Raw genomic sequence first — 5,038 nt, 5'->3', positions numbered from 1 at the left:
TCAGCACAATTCCAAATGCTTTGGTCCTGCATGAACTACTCTCCCACTGCAGTTAACTGGACAAATGACTCTTCAAATGAGGTTTATAAGCCCTGTTAAAGGCTAATAATATGTTCCCTTCCTTGGTTGAGACTTTCATCCTGATGGAGGCTACAGTACATCCACAAAATAAGTAATCCAGGCTCTCCTCATCTCACAGTACACACAACAGGCCTGGGCTTTTGGTGATTGACATAAGATAAGGCCATGGAAGACCCCGCCACCCTGAGGGAGCTGCCTTGTGGTGGTACAGAGAGTCAGGGTCGAGACTCTGGATCTCCTGTTCTTGTGGAAGCAGAGGTGGTAGCAGAGTGGCGAACAGGCAACCAGGAAAGAAAACTGCATCGGCCTCATTTTCCTTTTTCTCCCTCTTCTCAAATTTCTACAGTTAAACAAGTTGTCTCTTTGTAAGTTATGCCACTCTTTTATTATATCCCTATTTACGGGTCTGTTATTAACTTGTAGATATTTTTCATTTGAGGGTAAATAGAAAAGCAAAAGCTAACTTGGTATGTATTCGTCTATGGAGCTCATGTTAAATAGGTAGGGTTGGGAGGAGTTGAATTGAGAGGGGATGCCCTGTGGATTCTAGCTATTTGTACCTTTCATATTTCTGCTAAAACATGGGCAACAATCATACACCTAGGTTTTATGCTACAGACACATGCCATCCAGTACAGTAGTCACAAACCACATGTAGTTTTGTATTTAAGTTCATTATAATTTAAAATTTAGTTTCTGAGTTGCACTAGCCACAATGCAAGTGCTCCAGCTACTGTGGCTTGTGGCTGCCATGTTGGTCAGAGGAGATACAGAGCATTTCATCATCACAGAAATTTCTGCTGAACACCATTCATTGTAAACCTTGTTAACCATAGAAGGAATCCCCTTAGCCTTCTCATGCCATCTTCTACATCCCAACAAGACTGTGAGATTTGCTGACAGCAGGAATGGGGTTTCGTCACCTCTAAACCCCAGCTCCCAGTCTGGGGCTCTCCAAGAGAAGGCCACTCACAAATATTTGCCAGATGACACAAACGATTCCTTCTCTTTGTGCCCACAGCATCCACCTATCTTGGTCACAACACTTTAACACACTTTCCCGCCCCCCGCAAAGAAGAGTTTGTTTGTGGGGTTTTTTTTTTAAAGATTTTATTTATTTATTTTTAGAGAGGGAAGGGAGGGAGAAAGAGAGAGAGAGAAACATCAATGTGTGAGATACATCCATTGGTTGCCTCTTGCATGCCTCCAGTGGGCAACCTGGCCTGCAACTCAGGCGTGTGCCCTGACTGGGAATTGAACTGGTGACCTTTTGGTTTGTAGGCCATTGCTCATTCCACTGAGCCACATGAGCCAGGGCTTACTGTTTATTTTTCTTTAATTGAGATATATTTGACATATAACACCCTATTAGTTTCAGGTGTACAATATAATGATTTCATGTTTGTGTACATTGCAAAATAATCACCATAATAAGTCTAGTTCATATCCATCACCATACATAAATTGAAAGATTTTTCCTCATGATGAAAACGTTTAAGATCTACTCTTTTAGCAACTTTCAAATACACAATACAGTATTATTAACTATAGTCACTATGCTGTATGTTATATCCCCATGGCTTATTTATTTTATAACTTAAAGTTTGTACCTTCTGACCACATTCACCCCTTGCACCCACTCCAAACCCCTTGCCTCTGGCAACCACTTATCTGTTCTCTGTATCTATGACTTGTTTTTTTGTACATTCCACATATAAACAAGGTTGTATAGTATTTGCCTTTATCTGACTAACTTCACTTAGCATAATGTCCTCATGGTCCATCCATATTGCCATAAATGGCATGATTTCTTTCTTTTTTATGGCCAAATACCCATAGTTTGCCATATGCACCCACCTCTTTGGCCCAAAGTTTCAAGAAAAAAAATTTTGTTTTAATTTTTAAATTCAGTTATTTATTTATTTATATTTAGACAGTTGTTTTTGTGTTATAAAGAAATTTTAGCATGTATTTTTGAACATATTATAAGACATTTTTGGTAAAAAATAATTATAAAACACAAGAATAGATATAAAGTATTTCAGGTACTACCCATGTATAATGTACATCCTTATTTTTCCCTAAAAAATTTGGGCAAAAAGTGTACATTATACATGGCAAAATATAGTAATATTTCATTGTGTATATATATACCACAATTTCTTTATCCATTCATCCATTAATGGACACTTAGGTTGCTTCCATATCTTGGCTATTTTAAATAATGCTTCAGTGAACATGGAGGTGCTGTGTCTCTTCCCATTAGTGATTTCTTTCCTTTGGGTAAATACCCAGCAGTGGTATCACAGGATCATATGATAGTTCTATTTTGCTAATTTTTTGAGGCACCTCCATACTGTTTTCCAGAGTGGCCATATCAATTTACATCCCCACCAACAGTGCACAGGGTTTCCTTTATTCCATGTCCTCTCCATCATCTGGATTTCTTGTCTTTTTGATAACAGCCTTTCTAACAGGTATAAGGTGATAACTCAATGTAGTTTTGATTTGCATTTCCCTGATCATTGGTGATATTGAACACCTTTGATGCATGCACCTGTTAATCATCTGAATGTCTTTTTTGGAAAAATCTATTCAGATCCCCCTGCCCATTTTTAAAATCTGTTTGTTTTTGGCTATTGAGTTATATGAGTTCCTTATATATTTTAAATATTAATTCTTTATCAGGTACATGATTTGCAGTTTTTTCCTCACTCATTAGGTTGCCTTTTCATTCTTGTTAGTGGTTTTCTTTGCTGAGCAGAAGCTTTTTAGTTGACGTGGTCCCACTTGTTTATTTTTGCTTATGTTGCCTTTGGTTGTGGTATTTTATTGGTTTTTACTGATTTGAAAAGTAATACAGAAAAACTGAGAAAAGGTAATAAAAATCAACAGGTAATATTCCAACCTACAGAGAGACAACCATTAACATTTTAGAGTGTTTTTATCCATTTATTTAACAAATATTTTTATTGTATAATGAGATAAATCATGAGCTATATACTGAGGTATAATTTGCTATAGTAAAACTCACCACTTTTATGTGACACATGTAGAATGCATGATGAATGTAATCACCACCACAGTCAAGGTACAGAATGTTTCTGGGAGCCCCCAAGCGTCCCCTCCTGCTTTGTTGTGGTCAAACTGTTTCCCCACCCTTTCCTTTGACAGTCACTGATCTGATTTCTGTTCTGTAGTTTTTGACTTTTTCACGAATGACATAGAAATGGAGTTATACATTAAGCAGCTTTTTTACTCTCGTTTAGTTTAAACTTTTGAGATTCACCCAGGTTGTTGCATGTATCTGCTCATTCCCTCTTACTGCTGATTACATTCTATAGTATAGATGTGCCACAATCTGTTTATCCATTCTACAATTGGTTTATGTTGTATCTAACTCTTCGTAATTATGAATAGACCTGTTATAAACAGATGTATACAGATTTTTATGTTTGCATTTCTCATGGGAAAATTTCTAGGAATTGAATTGTTAGTTGCATATGTTTAATTTTATACAAAATTGACATACTGCCTTCCAAAGTGGCTCTACCAATTTGCATTTCCACCAGCCACGTATGGGAGTTACAGTTGCTCTACCTCTTCACAAATATGTCATAGTTTTCTATTTTGGGGGGAGGGCAGTTTGAGGGAGAGGAATTGAGCCATTCTAATACATGTGCAGTATATTTCAGTATGTTTTCTAAAATGTGTTTATTGATTTTTAGAGCGAGGGGGAAGGAGGGGCAGGGAGAGAGAGAGAGAGATTGGTTGCTTCCCATATGCGTCCCTACTGGGGATCATACCCAAAACCTAGGTATATGCCCTGACTGGCAATTGAATCCCCAACCTTTTGGTATATGGGATGATGTTCCAACTAACTGAGCCACACTAATCAGGGCTTTCAGAGTGCTTTTAATTTGCATTTTCCAAGTGATTAATGATGCACGGCATCTTTTTGTGTGCTTATTTGTTGTCATTATCGCTGTGGAGTTTTAAGAAATATTTTGCTTATTTTTTAATTGAGTTGTTATTGGGTTGTAAGAATTCTTTATAAAGTCTGGATGCTAGTATTTATCAGAAATGTGTTCTATAAATATATTCTCCTAGTTTGCAGCTGGTCTCCATTTTTGTAACAATGCCCTTTGGAGAGCAGAAGTTTTTCATTGTACTGAAGAACAAAGATATTTCTAAGTACGTGCCATATGCTAAATGTTGCTCAGCACAGGAGATACAATAATGCTTAACATTAAATTTGTACTTTTTCTTTTTAACAGAATTGCCACCTATTGATTTCTAGCCTGCTTTTTAACTGTCTTATCATGAATATTTTTTGTATCATTAAATATTATTTTAAAGCATGATTTGTAAATGTGCACCTGATCCTCTCATGGCTATATTTTATCTAACTATCTCTATTTAGGGGTGTTTATATTCATTCTAATGAATATAAAAAAGAAATATATGATTACATTCTTATCACAAATCTTTGTTTACATCTCCAGTTATTTTCCTGGTATAAATGCATACAATTGCAAAGACAGAGAAATGCATAGCACTTAGTTTTATAATTGTCTCTTTTAAAAGACTACAGATGTCTTGAAGCAAAGGTCTAGTCTTTCCCTCCTTGTCATGCCAGCACATGACAAAGAGCCTATCACATTGTGGGTTCACCATATATATTTGATGGATGGATAGTTGGGGAGAAAAAAATTTTCCACTGAACTTCATTTCCCCTCCTTTCTTTGTGAAAGAGAGTAAAAGTTCCCTTAGCCATCTACCTGCCCTCTCAGATGAAGGGAATAAGTAGAATGTTTTCTCCTAAGAGAAAACCTGCCAAGGAGATGCAAGTTCCCAAAGAGCTGGGTGACAAGCCCTGTTGCTGCTCAGCAATGCCCTTGAGGGGCCCCGCCCCCAGCCTTATAAAGCCAGGGTGCAGTGGGGCAGCCACAGCTGG

This window comes from Phyllostomus hastatus, unplaced genomic scaffold (assembly GCF_019186645.2).
Source record: "Phyllostomus hastatus isolate PE091 unplaced genomic scaffold, TTU_PhHast_1.1 phas_contig_1, whole genome shotgun sequence".
In the NCBI taxonomy this organism is placed as follows: domain Eukaryota; kingdom Metazoa; phylum Chordata; class Mammalia; order Chiroptera; family Phyllostomidae; genus Phyllostomus; species Phyllostomus hastatus.
The sequence above is the reverse complement of the archived record's forward strand: the minus strand, read 5'-3'. Positions refer to the sequence as shown.